The sequence below is a fragment of the Erythrolamprus reginae genome, chromosome 4 (genome assembly GCF_031021105.1).
Source record: "Erythrolamprus reginae isolate rEryReg1 chromosome 4, rEryReg1.hap1, whole genome shotgun sequence".
In the NCBI taxonomy this organism is placed as follows: Eukaryota; Metazoa; Chordata; class Lepidosauria; order Squamata; family Dipsadidae; genus Erythrolamprus; species Erythrolamprus reginae.
The window spans coordinates 40,883,548-40,902,864 of NC_091953.1; positions in this window are offsets into that span (position 1 = coordinate 40,883,548).

Here is a 19,317-nt window from a genome sequence, read left to right on the forward strand (position 1 = left end):
TCAGTTGAAATAAAAATAATTAAACACAAGAAATACATTTTCTAACCAAGATGTTCCCAATAGCTTTGGATCGCACATGTTTGATCTGAGTCAGTTCCACTGCTTTAGGAAGGTTACTCTGTCTTCATCTTATCTTATTAATATAATCAACCTCAACTTCAGTTGCTGGTACATTAAGATTGATCACACACTATTTTTAACCCACCTCTAGCAATATCATATAAATTGATTTTGTTACAAGAAAAAAGAATATTTTATAATATAAAGGTGAAGATATATATATAATCTTGCAGTAAGATTCAACCCAGAAAGCCTGTCACCACACCACAAACATAACTCTGCTCTCCAGACAATTCTTCCAAAGTTACATCACTTTTCCAGTTTTTGGTATAAATTGATCTTCAAACTGAGATTTGAGCATGATGTGTGCTTTATTTCTAAATATAAAAACATCTAGGTTTTAGAAATGTGCCCTACCCAGATCTGTCTGCTCTCATTAAAGCATTTTGCAAAAAAAATAAATAAAAATAAAATTGTTTTGGTTTTATTTAAGTGCAGCCTTTCCTCACCTGGCAACTTTGAGATGTTTGAACTTGAATTCTCACGGGTCTTAGCAATGATCACCTTGGATAAGGAACCCTGGATGTGGAAGTTCACACATTTATTCAGGTTGTAAAAATTGATTTAGTGTACTATGGCATGAAATCTTTATTTTATTTTTTTAGAGAAGTTGTGATTATATCTCTGGGACCGCCTTCTGCCACACGAATCCCAGCGACCGGTTAGGTCCCACAGAGTTGGCTTTCTCTGGGTCCCGTTGACGAAACAATGTCATCTGGCGGGACCAGGGGAAGAGCCTTCTCTGTGGTGGCCCCGACCCTCTGGAATCAACTCCCCCAGGAGATTAGGGCTGCCCCCACCCTCCTAGCCCTTCACAAACTCCTCAAAACTCATCTTTGTCGTCAGGCATGGGGAAACTGATTCCCCTGGGCTGCTTCCACTTTACGCACGGTCTGTATGAGATGTATTATTGTTTTTATATTAAGGGTTTTAAATCGTTTTAGTATTGGATTTGTATTGTTTTTGTTGTGAGTCGCTCCGAGTCCTCGGAGAGGGGCGGCATACAAATCTAATAAATAAATAAATGAATGAATAAATGAATAAATGAATTGTATTGCAGATTGCTCAGTGGGGGCATGGTAATTCTCTTATTTGAAGCTCTACACGTTTAAATCCTAGTTCTCCAAGACATTGCCTGCTTTATCACAAGTTTGTTTAATTCTTGCAAAATGCAAAGATTATTTTGGCACATTCCCGTTAGAAAAGGGTTCTGTTTCAACTCCTGCGCCCTGGAATACTCATCATATGGTTATTCCTGTTAAATTCCATGTCTGCACTAATTGTTAAACATTAACAGGAGAAAAATGTTTTGGCACACAGTACATAAATTAGTGAATATTCTAGCTTTCACAGAAGCTAATACACATACCATCACACATATGAAGATTCCTTTCTGGCTTTCATTGCCAACTGAGAAAGGAGCTTAATGGTGAGATCTTAATGAGGTTGCTATGTGGAATGTAATCCCGTGGGACTGAACCTTATTTCTCAGTTTATAAAAAAAGTAAACTTTTTATACATGGCTGTAATACTACTTTAATTTAAAAAAATATATATAATAATTTTGAATGTTTATGGTTATTATTTTACTTCTGGTGAGTAAATAATTTTATTTATTTATAATTTTATTTAATTTATAATTTTATTTAATTTATAATTTTATTTAATTACATTTATATGCTGCCCATCTCCTCGCGGACTCAGGGTGGTGAACAACAATGAAAAAATACAATGCAGTACAAAAGTTAAAACCCCATAATAAAAACATTCATCCATCAATCATTCAACAATTAGCCCGGAGCAAGGTGTTGGTGCTTAATGGTCCTCTCAGGCTTGCCAGCAAAGCTGATTTTTAGGGCCTTTTGGAAGGCCAGGAGAGTGGGGACAGTGCAAATCTCCAGGAGAAGCTGGTTCCAGAGTGCCGGAGCCATCACAGAGAAGGCCCTACCCTGTGGTCCCACCAGTCAGCATTGTTTATCTGATGGGATCCAAAGGAAGCAGATTCTATGGGATCTGATTGGTTGTTAGGATGTATGAGGCAGATGGCGGTCCCGTAAGTAACCTGGTCCTAAGCCATGTAGGGCTTTATAGGTAATAACCAATATCTTGAATTGTGCTTGGAGATCAACCGGAAGCCAGTGCAGCTCGCGGAGTGTTGGAGTTACATGGGTGTATCTAGGAGCACCCATGATGGCTCACATGGCTGCGCTATGGACTAAATGAAGTCTCTGAATACTCTTCAAGAGTAGCCCCACGTAGAACACAATGATTCACTCATAATGAATATTTCTGCTTGATCTGACATGTGTTGTGGTTAGCTTTGGCCCAGCTCCTGCCCCAAGGATTGTGGATGTGGGGGAGACATCCACATGCTGCAGGCCTGTTTTGCCCCCGGTGGAATCTGATGATGAAGGCTCATCTGACCAAGAAGACATGAGTGACAGGAAGGAGGAGAGTGTGGCAGACAGCTCAGAAGGAGATCAATTATCTAGCTCCACCTTGGATTCAGAACAAGAGTTAATGATACAGCCATGCATGCGGAGAGCGATGCATAGGCAACAAAAACTGAGAGATTATTATTAAAGAAAATGAGGCCACCTGTGGTTGGGTGGGGCTGTGGTAATTAGTGAGGCTGCTATAAATAGCAGCCTGTGGGTTTGGCCATTGTGGAAGATTATCTGATCGTTGTGTTTCATGCCTGCTTTACTGACTTTGACCTTTTGTGTACTGATTTTTCACTGCTTTGAAACTAAACCAGAGCAAAGTGTGTTTCACTTTGTGAAAGAAGAAGGACTGTGAATTGCCTCACAGCTGCAAGCTAAGTATCACAGAACTGATAAGGGACTTGTACAAATTACCAGTTTGTTTGGAGACGAGTGCTCTTTGCTATACCAAAAGAGGGCTTAGTTTAAGTGAATTTTCATTATAAAGAACATTGTTTTGAATTTTCAAACGTGTGTGTGCCTGAAATTTGTACCTGTGAATTTTTGGGAGGAGTCTACTAGAGAGCCCGACAGAACAACATGCAATATTTTAGAGCAGGGGTATCAAACTTGTGATGACACGTTGTCATGTGAGGTTCGCAACTTTTCTCCCTTCGCTAAACTGGGCATGCCCAGTACGTGACACATCTGGCCCATGGGCTGTGAGTTTGACATTTTCCCTGAGAGTCTTCTTAGTAGAAATAAGCAGAACAAGGCAAGCCATTTTGATTTCCTTAGATCAGTGATGGCAAACCTATGGCACGCGTACCATAGGTGGCACGCGGAGCCATATCTACAGGCACGCAAGTCATTGCCCTAGCTCAGCTCCAATGTCCATGTGTGTGTCAGTCAGATGATTTTTGGCTCACACAGAGGCTCTGGGAGGGTGTTTTTGGCTTCCAAAGAGCCTCCGGGTGCTGGTGGGGAAGAGCTTTTTTTACCCTCCCCTGGCTCCAGGGAAGACTTTGGAGCCTGGGGAGGGCGAAACATGAGCCTACTGGGCCCACCAAAAGCTGGGAAACAGGCTATTTCCAACCCCCCCAGGGGAGGGAGCTGTTTTTGCCCTCCCCAGGCATTTAATTGTGGGCACTTGCGCATGCGTGGTAGCACACACGTATGCTCTTTTGGCACCTGAGGAAAAAAATGGTTTGCCATCACTGGACCAGAGCAAAAACTGTATAAAGTGGGCTGCCTTAATTTGATTCATGAATAGTCTATTTTTATGGTATCAGCCAAAAGAAGTTAAAGCCTTAAGATGCTGCCACATGGAATAATTCAAAGTTACATTTGCATTGATATGATCTTTCAAAGCAAATACCAAGGCAATTGCTTATTTAACTTTTAGCACTATTAACCTAGGTTAAACCACTTCTAGCAAATAGCTTGATTCACCTTCCCACATTTGTATCCCTCTTAAAATCTTGTCATGCCTGGTCCCTTATTCCAGGTAAATTAAAAAATCTTTTCCTCTGTTCCATTTTTAACTGACTTCAAGGAAATTTATTGCTTGGGGGTGACCATTAATTTTGCACTGCGGAGCTGGGTGTTCCATTACTTTTGTACCATTTAGTTTTGCTGTAGTCTGCAGCCCAAGATTAATAAACATATATTCTGTTCAGTCTTCAGTCTGATTTTTCCTTCTAAAGCAATGACCTTGATGTATTAATCAAAGCTCCAGTTTAAATGGAGATCAGAGCATTCCTCTATGTATTTGTGGTATATAATTTGTCTCTTGAGCAATGTAGACCATGCATGTGGAAGGAAAGTACAACATTCACTACTGTCCAATATAGAGAACCAATTGGAAACAGGAGACCTAAGGCAAATATAACTCCTGGCACCAATTTCTGCTTAAACTCCACAAGGATAAGACAATACAAATGTCAAGAATGCTATTTACTTACCTTTTTATGCAGATATTGAAGACTTAAGGTTTTGTCAGGTGTTCTCAATAACAACACATGAAGAAGGTAGAGACTGATACATCAGTTCCACCTTTGCTTCCTCAATCCCATCTCTCCATCTAAAGAGGAAAGATTTACAGTGGCAGTTGCAGTTGTATTAGTTGGAGGTAGATATAATACTATACAGAGCTGGAAACTTGATTGTATGGAATGCTGTAAATCTAAGGTACTGTATAGGTATTTATTTATTTGTTTGTTTGTTTGTTTGTTTGTTTATTTATTTATTTATTTATTCATTCATTCATTCATTCATTTATTTATTGAGTTGGAAGGGACCATGCAGGTCATCAAGTCCAACCCCCTGCCTAAGCAGGAACCCTATAGCATCCCAGCCAAATGGCAGTCCAATTTCCTCTTAATTATGGTAAGTAATAGTCTCCATTTATTTTGCATCAGATAGACCTCAGCTTCAGTTTGATAGCACTTGTCATATATTTGAAAGGTAGTAACTTCAGAAGAAGGTCAACACTTGTTCCTTTGCTACAGCATGGTGCACATAAACATTGATTTAGGTTACAAGAAATTTCTAAAGTAAAAGCAGTTTCAGAGTGGAATTACCTATTTAGAGAAGTTGTTGTTCTTCCTTTTACTGGATATGCTGAAATAAAATTTAGGTTGCATCCCTCTAGGATGCTTTAACATGGAACCTTGCAGTGGCAATAACTTCGGCTCGATATCTAGACTGAAAAGCTATTTAGACAGAGGGGTATTCAGCTGGTTCAGATTGATTTGAACCAACTGATAGTAGTGATCTGCCTGCCCCAGTGCTATGCCATCCTATTTAGGCATGTTTTGAAGCCACATGCATGCGTGCAAGCCATGGCCTTCAGACCACCGTTGCCCGTAGGCTGCACGCGTGTGCGCACTCCAAAATACCCCCCGCGCACCCTTTTCCTCGGGTGCACGCTCCCCATCCCCCTGCCAGCCTGCCGGGGGGTGGGTGGGTGGGCGGGGAGGCGTGGGCAGTAGAAGGGAGCCGCGTCCGCCCTTGCCTCTCCATGGTGCCTCCGGCCCCCTCACGTTCCTGGCCTCTCGGCCACTTCTAAGGAAGTGTTTTATGCAATCATATAGGAATATAAAATAAAGTGTGATACTTTGAAGATACAAAGACTGCTCCACTTTATCAGCCAAGAATAAAAGGTATTGAAGAATAATACAGGTGAACAAATACATTTCATCTATTCTTTTTGGTTTTAGTACATAGCCACAATCCTATTTCTAAACCCTGGAAATGATTCTCACCAACATTAAAAGTATTGTAAAGAGAGTAATCTCTAACTTAATTTGAAATAGATGGCAATGAACCTATGGCATTTCTAGGACAAAGATCTCCACTAGCCCAGAATGATTTGATTCTCCAAGGATGGTGCCCACTGTCAGTTAGATAAGTGTGATGTATTAACTGTCTGTATGATTGTGTCTGTTTCAGAGGGGTTAATGTTTCCTCTTTGGAAGACATCTCCTTTTTTTTTTTGCAAGGGTTAGGACAAGTTTATTTCTTTTTAGCTCTATCTGTGACTGCCTGGAATGCAGTCATGCTGTGAATATTTCAGATCTGTTTGATGATCCCATTGTATCAAACAGCTATGCATTACTCTTCTTTATCTTCTGGCAGGCAAGAGTATCTATCTGTATTTGAAAGCATTTCCCCCCAAAACAACAGCTGAATCATGTCAGTCCTAGGCAGAAAACTGCCTTTCAGTGACTTGATATTATCACTGTCAAAACAGTCATTCAAAATCAAACTTGTACAATTAAAGTATTTTAGTGAAGTCTGAACTCAAAGCTTTTGAGGCCATCCTCAAAGAATGGCCATCCTCAAAGAATGGCCAGTGTTGTGCCTATCCCCAAGAAGGGCAGTAGAGAAGAAGCTGGTAACTACAGGCCAGTTAGCTTGACATCAGTTGTAGTTAAAATGATGGAGACTCTACTCAAAAAGAGGATAAATCAGCACCTAAAAAGCAATAACATATTGGACCCAAATCAGCATGGCTTTACTGAAGGCAAATCATGTCAGAATAATATCATTGAATTCTTTGACTATGTCACAAAGGTGTTGGGTGAAGGTGGTGCCGTGGATGTTGCCTATCTGGACTTCGGCAAAGCCTTTGATACGGTTCCACATAAAGAGCTGATAGATAAGTTAGTGAAGACTTAATCCATGGATAGTTCAGTGGATTTGCAGCTGCCTGAAGCGTAGACATCAGAGAGTTGTTGTTAATGGCGAGTATTCTGAGCAGAGACTGGTTACAAGCGGTGTGCCACAAGGGTCTGTTCTGGGTCCTATTCTTTTTAATATGTTTGTGAATGACATAGGGGAAGGTTTGGTAGGGAAGGTTTGCCTATTTGCTGATGACTCTAAAGTGTGCAATAGGGTTGATATTCCTGGAGGCGTCTGTAATATGGTAAATAATTTAGCTTTACTAGATAAATGGTCAAAGCAATGGAAACTGATGTTTAATGTTTCCAAATGTAAAATAATGCACTTTGGGAAAAGGAATCCTCAATCTGAATATTGTATTGGCAGTTCTGTGTTAGCAAAAACTTCAGAAGAGAAGGATTTAGGGGTAGTGATTTCTGACAGTCTCAAAATGGATGAACAGTGTGGTCGGCTGGTAGGAAAAGCAAGTAGGATGTTTGGCTGCATAACTAGAGGTATAACAAGCAGGAAGAGGGAGATTATGATTCTGCTATATAGAGTGCTGGTGAGACCACATTTGGAATACAGTGATCCCCCGGTTATTGCGTCCCCGACCATTGCGAACAGGGTAATTTGCGATTTTTCAACCCGGAAGTAAACAACACCATCTGCGCATGCGCGCCCTTTTTCTTTCTATGGCCACGCATGCGTAGATGGTGGAGTTTGCCGGGCAGATCAGCTGCTGGGCGGCTTCCCTGGGTCTTCCCCTATTGCCGGGGTTTCCCCTTTGCGTGGGCGGCGGGGAAACCCCAGCCCCACTTCCCAGCTGAGTGGGGGAAACCCCAGCCCCGCTTCCCAGCTGAGTGGCGCGAGCAACGGTGTGGGCGGGCGAAGGGCGGGTGGCGCTGGCTTCCCCTCAGGAGATGCGCCTTCTCTTTTTTTTTTCTTGCGGCGAGTCCGAGCCGTTCCTCTCTCGACCGCAGCCGAGCTTCCCTCGGCCCCCTTTGGCCCCGTCGCCTCCTCCCCGCCAGCGAGACTCTTCTTCTCCGGCTTTCGGAGCTCCTCCGCCGTCACCCGGCTTCTGGCAGAAGCCTTCTCTCTTTTTTTTCATGCGCTTGGCGAGGAAAAGCAGGCGGGGAGGGGGCGAAGGGAAGCTCGGCTGCGGTCGAGAGAGGAACGGCTCGGGCTCGCCGCAAGAAAAAAAAGAGAGAAGGCTTCTACCAGAAGCCGGGTGACGCCGGAGAAGCTCCGAAAGCACGAGCGGCGGCCGGACGAGCGGCGGCCGCACCAGCAGCGGCGGCACGAGCGGCGGCCGCACCAGCAGCGGCGGCACGAGCGACGGGGCCAAAGGGGGCCGAGGGAAGCTCGGCCGCACCAGCAGCGGCGGCACGAGCGGCGGCCGGACGAGCGGCGGCCGCACCAGCAGCGGCGGCACGAGCGGCGGGGCCAAAGGGGGCTGAGGGAAGCTCGGCCGCACCAGCAGCGGCGGCACGAGCGGTGGCGGCACGAGCGGCGGGCGGACAAGCGGCGGGCAGGCGGGTGGGCAGGCGGCTCCTCAGCTGTTGGGCGGGGGTCTTCCCAGGTGCGGAAGTAAAAAACACCATCTGCACATGCGCGGCCATGAAAAAAGGGCGCGCATGCGCAGATGGTGTTTTTACTTCCGCAGCGCTACTTCGCGAAAACCCGCTCGTTGCGGGGGGTCCTGGAACGGAACCCTCGCAACGAGCGGGGGATCACTGTACTGTGTTCAGTTCTGGAGACCTCACCTACAAAACGATATCGACAAAATTGAACGGGTCCAAAGACGGGCTACAAGAATGGTGGAAGGTCTTAAGCATAAAACTTACCAGGAAAAGCTTAATGAACTCAATCTGTATAGTCTGGAGGGCAGAAGGAAAAGGGGGACATGATCGAAACATTTAAATATATTAAAGGGTAAAATAAGGTCCAGGAGGGAACTGTTTTTAATATGAAAGTGAACACAAGAACAAGGGGACACAATCTGAAGTTAGTTGGGGGAAAGATCAAAAGCAACATGAGAAAATATTATTTTACTGAAAGAGTAGTAGATGCTTGGAACATACTTCCAGCAAATGTGGTTGGTAAATCCATAGTAACTGAATTTAAATATGCCTGTGATAAACATATATCCATCCTAAGATAAAATACAGGAAATAGTATAAGGGCAGACTAGATGAACCATGAGGTTTTTTTCTGCCGTCAATCTTCTATGTTTCTATGTTTTGTAGCCATTTTTTACTCTTTAAAACAGTAATGGCCAATCTATGGCACGGGTGCTGGCACATGAGCCATTGCCCTGAGGACATGAGCTCCAACATGCATGAGTGTGCCAGCCAACTGATTTTGGACTCACACAGAGGCCCTGGCCTGCGAAGGGTGAAACATGAGCCTACTGGGCCCACCAGAAGTTCAGAAACAAGCCATTTCTGGCCTCCAGAGAGCTTCCAGGAAGCCATTGAGGGAAACCGTTTTTGCCCTCCCCAGGCATTGAATTATGGGTGTGGACACTTGCACATGCACGATAGCTCTTCCTGCACCTGAGGAAAAAAATGTTCGCCATCACTGCTTTAAATGATTACTTTCATTGGCTTTCATTGGCATGTTTCTAACTGTTGCGTCCTGAGGAGACACTGTTTCTGCCTAGCAACTAATGAACGCTTTCCATTGGCTGATGCCTGACAGCTCAGGTGGTGGGAGAAATAGATGGTTGCTATTGGTCACTTCGTTTAACAGCTGACAGAAAAAGTTTTGCTGGTTCTTTCTGTGCTGCTGTTCTATGGTTACTTCTTGAACTACTTTGGATCAGAAGTGCCTGCTTCGTTTTCCCTCACTTAACACTAACTGTGTTCATTAGATGGCAAGATTGTTCCTATCCAAGAAAAGACAATGTTATAGGAAATATAAGACAAACTTTGTAGAGGATGTGTATGCAGAAGTGAGCTACGAGCTGGAATGCTAAATTGTGTTCGCCACTGCAACTTGTAAGTTCTTGCTGGGCCAGCGCGATTTTGCTGCTGCACCTGTGGACGTAGCAAAATTGTGCATGGGGCCGCAAGTGCGCCCGTGTTTTGGCATGCATGGAAGCAAAAAAACCTCGCCAAAACACGGGCGCACCATGCGCGATTTTGCTACAAGCGCAATTTATCATTCCAGCTTGCACAATTTAGCATTCCAGCTTGTAGCCCACCGCAGTGTATATGCATGTTTTTGTGTGTGTGTATGCACAAAGAAACATATATAGTTCTGTAGCTTTATTTATTTATTTAATTTGTCAAGCATATATAAGATAACAGTTAAAAGTATAAACATAATTTTGAATACATGAAAAAGATATGAATAAAATGGGACATTAGGACAGGGATGATAGGTATGCTGGTGTGCTTATGCACACCCCTTTATTTAGCTTTATTTATTTGAATAAATACATATATTAAATATAAATTTATAATATAAACTTAATAAGTGAAGCCATTTACTTACTTACTTACTTACTTACTTACTTACTTACTTACTTACTTACTTACTTACTTACTTATTTATCTTTGCCAAATACATCTTCACAGATTGAGTGGCAGTGACTGGATTAAGAACCTCATTTCGGTAAGTGACTAAAAATTGAAATCTATATTTCCCAGTTCAAACTCCATGCTGTACTGACAAATCTGAGTGACTTTATATCAAATTGTAATGCAAAATGAAGTTTATACAAATCCAAGTGCAATTTTTTTTAGATAGATGATATTCACTCATGTTTTTTTAAATAACTACAACAGTACTGAACTATTAACCAGTTAAGCTACAGCAAACAAATTTCTACATCTGTAGCTTTTTACATTTTTGTCAGAGATTAAAAGTAAAGTTTGCAAAACCTGTGTAAGGAGTCTAATGAGAAGTGGAGAAAGTATTCTAAATGTGGCTTATTTAATAATGAAGCCTCCAAAAACCTGTCAGTTTATTGAATATCTATTTTACATTCAAGCAGGTAATATTCAAGTAGATTTGACTGTTGTAATTGGTGCTGAGCATTTTTTTCTGGTTGGCATTTTTCAGCATGTGCCATGTTTTACCTGTCAGTTATTTAGAATCACGCACTTTAAACTATTATTAGTTAAATATGTTGTTTGCCAGTCAGGCTTTGAAAATAATATTAAAGGTAGGACCCAAGGCCATATACTAGCTCACTCATTATAACTGACAACAGAAAAGTGGTTTGGAGATCATACTAGTTGACATTATAATGGCTTTCTAGTCCCTCATCCCATCCCATGTTTATTTGTGGTGGTGGTGGGGACATATACCATAGACATGTAAACTAAAGGTGAATCAGTATTAATGCATATATATGTTGTGTAGGAACAAAATTGGGAAACAGAAATGATGTGTCACGAAAGCAGCTTTTTACTCTTTTTAAAAATTGCAACAGTTTAATTTCCATATTGAAAAGCATAAGAGCCCATTGTGCCCAAGACAGCTATTCAGTTCTATTCAATTTATTTTATTTTGATTCTTTTCCAAGTACAGAATGACAAGAACCACGTTACCTGTTAGAATATAAATACATTTAAACACATATCCCTCAGAAATGCTCCAAAATCCCACAATTACAAGAAGATTAAGAAGATTCTATGTGAAGACTTTTCTCTAGAACTTTTAAAAAAAAAATTATTTGGAGTTTTGAAAAGTTTTACATACGTACATAAACTATAAACCAGAACTATCATGACCTGGAACCACAAAGCCTTTCTCTGTCTTAGCATAGATTATATACACTGTTTGCAGTCTATTTCTGTCCAAGTGTGCCTGGCCCATAAAAATAGCAAAGAATTGGAGAAATGTACATTATGGCAGCATATTAATGTTTTCTTAAATGTAGTCATACTAACTCCCCCCAATTATTTAAATATATTTACTCCAAACATGACTAAGTCAGGATTTAACTCATCTGCCTTATCTTAATATTAAACAGGACACTGCTACATTTCAAATTATATTTGCACAGATCTTTAAAATTGATGTAGTTTTGGAAACTACTGTGGTACCTCTTCCTACAAACTCCTCTACTTACTATTATGTATACTCCTGTTCAGTTTGAGGATTTTGCAGATTCTGATTCGGATAGTGTTTATGAATTAGTGGCAGGTCCTGATTTACAGGCAGTGGAAGAAGTGGGAGACCAACCACAGGACGTTCCTATGAGTTCAGACTCAAGTGAAGGAGAGACAGATATCAGATGGGTAAATCCTTATTTCAGATGATTACAGAGACAAAGGGAACAAGTGTCAGGGAAGAAATATTAGGAGAGGAACGGGTTAATTAATTAAGTAATTAATTCGTCATGTCTGGGTGTCAATGGAGAAGAAGGGTGGAGTTTTCAATCTGCTATGAATCAATATGGAGGTGCTTTTCCACGGCTCTTGAAGTAAGCTTTGTTTTATGTGTTTTTAATTGTAGCTTTTATTACCCTGAGCTAATGCTGCCTAGCCATAAATTTTAAGATGAATGAAGGAATGCTTTGAGGATGTTTACGCTGCCTTAATTACTAAAGACTGAGATAAAAGTGACTGCATACTGATATTACACAATTTGTAACAGATGGAAGAAAAAATAAAGATGAAGTTTTGTTTTTATAAATCTCTGCATTCAGCAAGCCTTTATTCCAATTAATAGTGGCCTCCGCCGGTGACCAGAACACTTACAATCTTTTCTAGATAAAAACCGGGTGTTCAAGATTTTTTTGCCTCTCTCAAGAACAATTTTCTATTTACGAACCCCAGCCTTCAAAGCTGTAACTGGAAAAGGCAGGGAGAAGCCTCCATGGGGCCTCTCTAGGAATCTCCTGGGAGGAAATAGGGCCTCCACCCTCCCCATGGTTTCCCCAATCGCATGCATTATTTGCTTTTACATTGATTCATATGAGAAAAATTGCTTCTTCTTACAAACGTTTCTACTTAAGAACTTGGTCATGGAATGAATTAAGTTTATAAGTAAAGGTACCACTGTATACATTATTCTCTATGCAAAAATACTGGGCCTCTTCAGATCAAGCATTTATTTTAAAAAGTTGTCTAGAAAAATAATAAAGCAGACTTTAAAAAATAAGTGTAATAATTTGAAAATTCTATAGACATTTATAGTTATTACTTACTGTTGTGGTTCCGTCTGAGGCCCCTCAGGGAATGGCTGATCTTCTGTCGGTTTCCAGCTCAGAGGGAGAGGATGAGGAACAGGAGGTGCAGGCAGACGAGGAGGAGGAATCCCAGGCTGAAGAAGAGGGAGGACAGCCAGAGTCCCCCCAGAGGGAGCTCTCCCCAGCAAGCAGCCTGGATTCCTTAGAGGAAAATGCACAAGCCATAATTGATCTGCGACAGAGAAGAGCTACACAGCGAAGGGACCAATTGGCTAGGTACTTTCAGCATTAAAGAGGCAACAGCTGGGTTTGGGTGTGGTGCTCTTTGGAAAGGCTAAAAGGCAGACCCACCCTTCCTGGCTTGTGGAGTTTTATCTTTGAGAGTCTTGGGACCTAGCTGTGAACTTTGGCGTCTTGGAATCCTGGTTTGTGCCTTTGACTACTGAAACCTTGGGGTGGGTGTGCCAGCAAGAAGCTTGCTGTATTGTCTGGACATCAGGACTCTGCTGTAAAGTATTATAGCCTGTCTGTTGGGAAGAACAGATTTTCCTCTGTGTTTATTTTTTCCAGCTATAAAGTACTTTTGCTTTTACCAGAGTGTCTGGCTGTTTTTTCCAGTTGGTGTTGAGGTCTGGGGGAACCCAGACAGAACACTTACCTCCTTGCATCCAGATTCAGCAACTGATTAGTGCAAGAAAATAAAATTCTGTCTCTGCCTCTTGCCTCTTCCCAGCTAAAGCTGATTTTACTTTCACTTTCATTTTAACAGGTGGCTTGCCTTGCAGACTTAGTCATCTGAGAGTTAGGAAGCTGATAATGAGTTGCTTTACTTAACAGGCTCTGTTCTGTTTGATAACTTGCTGGGAGACAGAGGCCAAAGCATGGGGGTGGCTGGCTAGCTGGGGCTACATTCGGTATATTAGATGCACCCAAGTTTTCACCCTCTTTTGGCATCTTGTTGGTATTATGTTGCGTGAAATCTACTTGTTTGTGTTCACAGATTTCAGAAGAGAAATGTTCATAAGATTTATTAATATTTAATAATATATTAAAATGTATACCATATAATAATCAAAATATGTGTCAAAAATATGAGTGCAGCACAAATCAAATGCTACCTTTGCAAAGAAGCTTAAGAAACAATGGACTAACTAGTTCACTAACTAATCCAAGAAGATTGCAGAAACTAACAACAAATAATGACATGACAAAGGAGCAACAATGGTATATTGGAATATCTTCAAGAAGTACCATTCGTCTGCAACAAAGAACTGATGAAACCACAAAATAGTCAAAATAATAGAAAATGAAGAAGCTAAAAATATTCTGGGTGATAGGGCAATCAATCTAAATAATAACACATGTTTATATAATAATAATGATAAATCATGAAGTAGGGAAAGTGACAGAAAATGAAGCTAAAGTGCTCTGGAACTTTAGAATTCAAGCAAACTGGCATATGTCACTCCAGACTTAGATTGCTTGACCAATAGTTTTGAATCTTGTAGCCCATTTGTTACCAGATGTCTAAGAACTGCAACATCAAGTATGGACCTTGTTGACTTGGATGATGACTGATTTGGTCACCCCATAACTATGTCAAGGTAGTGCTTTACTGAGAGTTTATTATTATTTATTGCTAGATATAAACAGAGGTGGGTTGCTGCCAGAATGGCTAACTGCAGATGCAGGGAAGCAAAAAATCTCACTGAAATGCAACTGCACACACATCCCTGTGTGCGATTTTGCTACTTGCACAGGTACAGGAAGCATAATTGTGCTCGATCCCGCACTTGCATTCCAAAGCCAAGGAGCTGCATGGATTTAAACGTTCCGGCAGCAGCCCACCTCTGGATATAAATATTCATTGGTGAACTTCATAATGGCAATATTGTATACGGAGCTTAACTACTTATTTCCATTTCCAGAAAAGTGGTGAACAGCCATTTCTATTCCTTTAAATAAAAAGGGAGAAAATTATCTCAATAGAGTCACTTTTTCATGGAAATATAAATATTCAAATGAATAAATAAATAAATAAATTTCCCAATAGGCTTATGCAAATACAGGCATCTTCAAGCTAAATTAATGTTAGAAGAAAGTAATTTAATGGAGGAGCAAAACAAATTCAAAGAAAGATGTTCATATTGAAGAGAAGTATATTTCCATTTTGGGTGGGCAGTTTTTAATGTTGCCTTTATTGATTTAACGGCAACTTCATGTCCAATTCCTGCAAACAGGCTCAAGAGAAAATAGCATTTCCTCTGATAATTGGCATAGCCTCACTTTGATTATAGCAGCAATTAATAATTTATGAAAATAATTCATTGGAGATTCATTGTAGCACTCAGAATGTCCTTCTTTCTCTACAGTTCTTTTTGAAGGGGCTGGGGCAAGGATGTAATTGGCACTTATGCTTTTCAGTTTCTATAATACTTTCCAGGAAGAAGAAGCCAGGAAAAGCACCATGCTCAGACATGATAACTCCTTCTTGCTTAAAAGTCTATCCTAACCAATTGGTCCCCATCTTCACCCAGATCTTCAATAAATCACTAGAGATATGCCAGATTCCTTGTTGCTTCAAATGCTCCACTATCATCCCATAACTGAAGAAGCCTTCCATCAAGGAACAGAATGATTACAGACCAGTTGATCCAAAATCTATAGTTATAAAAACCTTTGAAAGTGATGTCCCACTTGAACACCATCATGGACCCACTGTTAGACCCTTGCAGTTTGCATGCAGAGAAAATAGATAAACAGATGATACTGTTAATATGACTCTATGCTACAACATGCAACATATTGAATTTCCAAAGACCAACGTAAGGGTCCTCTTTGTAAACTTTAGTTCAGCATTCAATACCACCAACCAAACATTCTTCTAACTAAACTAAATCAGCTAGTGGTACCTGAACACAGTTGTAAGTGGATCACAAGCTTCATAACAGATAGGAAACAGCAGGTGAGGGTAGACAAAAATCACATCAGATACCTGTACAATTAGCAAAGGGTTCCCCAAGGCTGTGTATTCTCACCACTTCTCTTCTCTCTAAATACCAATGACTGCATCTCAAACGATACATCTCTTAAACTACTGAAGTTTTCAGATGATACAACATTAATTGGTCTCATTCAAGACAACGATGAAACTAAATACAGATGGGAGGTTGAATAACTAGCCTTGTGGGGTGACTGGAACAATTTGGAACTGAACACACTCAAAACCATAGAAATGGTGGTAGACTTTAGGAGAAACCCTCCCATTATACCACCTCTTACAATACTAGACAACACAGTATCAATAGAAGATAATTCAAGTTTTAGGTTCTATCATATCTTAAGAACTAAACTGGTCACCTAACATCAAAAACATAATCAAAAAAGCACAACAAAGAATGTTCTTTTTGGCCAACCCAGGAAGCTCAAACTGCCCAGGAGCTGCTGATACAGTTCTACAGAGAAATCATTGAGTCTGTCATCTGCACCTCTATAACTGTCTGGTTAGGTTCTGCAAGACAGACATAGACTTCAGGATAATCAGAACTGCAAAAAAAAAACCCAAACCCAATTACTACCAACCTGCCTTCTGTTGAGGACCTGAATAGTGCATGAGTCAAAAAGAGGGCCGTGAAAATATTTACTGACCCATTGCATCCTGGACAAAAATTATTTCAATTCCTACCCTCCAAATGACGCTATAGAGCACCTCACACCAGGGCAACTAGGCACAAAAAAAAATATTTCTATCACTCTGCTAAACAATTTCCTCACCACTGTCAAACTATTCAATAAGAATAACTATTAGTCTTCTCATTGTTTTATCAGCCATCTCCCCCCACTTATGACTACATGACTGTAACTTGTTGCTTGTATTCTTATGATTTATATTAATATTGCTTGTTTCCTGAGTGCTTATTTGTACGCTATGACAATAGTTAAGTGTTGTATCTCATGATTCTTGATACATGCATCTTTCCTTTTATGTACGCTGAGAGCATATGAATCAATGACAAATTCTTGTGTGTCCCAATCACACTTGTCCAATAAAGAATTCTATTCTATTCTATTCTATTCTATTCCATTCCATTCCATTCCACTCCACTCCACTCCACCCTACCCTACCCTATCCTTGTTCCAGCTTATGCTTTGCAAAATACCATTCTCATTCTTTAGTATGAGAATGATATAGTTACTTTGTGGGTATCTTAAATGGACTTGAAACAGTATCTATGGAAACACTTTTTCTCTTGTAGAGAGAGAAAGTCTAGTCAGTAGTCATGACAAAATAAAAGATGATGCGCTCTCCAAAAGACGACTGCCACTTCTAGAAAAAAAATGGTATCTACATTTAGTTCAAAGTATTCAAATATGAGGATGTGTTTCTGCAAGATTTGGCTAATTGGAATAAGCATTTAACAGTTATCTGCACTCAGGCTCATGGCACTACAATATGATACTTGTTATGCAAATCAAAATGGTAATAATCACATTTGAGCTGCAACAAATCTTTATGAAAGCAAAGGTAATGAGCTTTCTTGTTTATTATGCCCAGATCAGTAATTACCATAATTTAAGTCATCTCAAGTCTAAACACCCTAGATTTTTAAGGATTTAGGATTTAGAATATTCCTGGGTTTTCCCCAATTCCCTGCTAAGATTAGAATCAGTTTTATTTGCATGTAGCCTTGCTGCTTGGAATTTTGGCTTAAATGAATTTCTTTGCAAGCTCTTTAACCTCCTTGAGCTTCGCTTCAAAACAACTGCACCTAAGCTAAAACTGTATTTTTTTTATTTACCTTTTCAGAAAGACATAAGTATATGTTTTCACTAGAAGCCCTTTTCAGCTACAGTACTTCTCCATTGCTAATATGTCCAGTTTATATGAAAGCCATTGTTTTAACTGGATTTCATGTTTTGTCATTATCACCTCTGGAGGAGACATTTGAAATTATTTACTGGCAAGAGTTCTTTTTCAGATACCTCTTCATTATCCCTTTTATGCAATCTCGCAAAAATAGCTATAAACATTTTATTATTTAATTTACATGGAAGTTTAGAAAAGGAAATGATTAATACTAATTTCTAGATTTCAGCACTACAGCTATTTGGTTTAATCTGAAATATAGTAAAACTACTAAAGAAGTGTGTCATTTCAGAGAATTGATCTGTGTTTAATTATAGAAGCATAGAAACATAGAAGATTGACAGCAGAAAAAGACCTCATGGTCCATCTAGTCTGCCCTTATACTATTTCCTGACAGGGGGGGGGGGAATGCAGGGGATAGATATATGTTTATCCAGGGCTGGGCTACTGCCCGGACAGGGGGGGGGATGCAGTGGGGTAGCAAAAATGGAGCTCCGCCCGAGAGCACCTAAAATGAAAGATGTTGAAAGAAAATGCAGGGTGTCCTGCGTAAGCACGCCCACAGTGTGTTAGTAAAAATTTTGGTAGCCCTTCACTGTGTTTATCCAAGGCATGTTTAAATTCAGTTACTGTGGATTTACCAACTATGTCTGCTGGAAGTTTGTTCGAAGCATCTACTACTATTTGGATTGCTATTTGGAAAATGAATTTAAGGAGGCCTCAAAAAGAAATAGGGTAGTCATAATGGGGGACTTCAACTATCCCCGAATAGATTGGGTAAATTCTTGTTCTACAAGGTTCCTCGACATGTTAGCTGATTATTCCCTTGAGCAGATGGTCATGGAACCAAGTAGGGGAAAGTGGAACCTGGACTTGGTTCTAACTAATGCACAGGATTTGGTTCATGATGTCTTTGTAACCGAGCCCATAGGAACCAGCGATCACAACACAATAACCTTCAACTTAACCATGGATAGCAAATTGTCAGTGAAAACAGACACAGAGACCTTAAACTTTCACAGAAGGAATTTCACCAAAATTAGGAAAATAGTAAAGAAGAAACTAAAAGGGAACTAAAAGTAAAAAAAAGTCAAATCCTTCCAAAATGCTTGGAAACTGTACGTTACAACAGGCTCAACTCAAATGCATTCCTAAAAGAATAAAGAGGACTGGAAAGTCCAAGAGGATACCAGCATGGCTTACAAATGAGGTAAAGGAGGTTATTGGAAAGAAGAAAAACTCATTTATCTAGTAAAGATTAATCATTAGCCATATTACAGACGCCTCCAGGAATATCAATCCTATTGCACACTTTAGAGTCATCAGCAAATAGGCAAACCTTCCCTACCAAGCCTTCCCCTATATCACTCACAAACATATTAAAAAGAATAGGACCCAGAACAGACCCTTGTGGCACACCGCTTGTAACAAGAGTCTGTTCTGGGTCCTATTCTTTTTAACATGTTTGTGAGTGACATTTTCTAACATCTCTATTGGCTAAATCTCTGAAAACACCATTTAACTTCCTACCATGTTTTCCCAAAAACAAGACACTGTCTTATATATCTTTTGATCCTTGAAATAAGTGCTTGGCC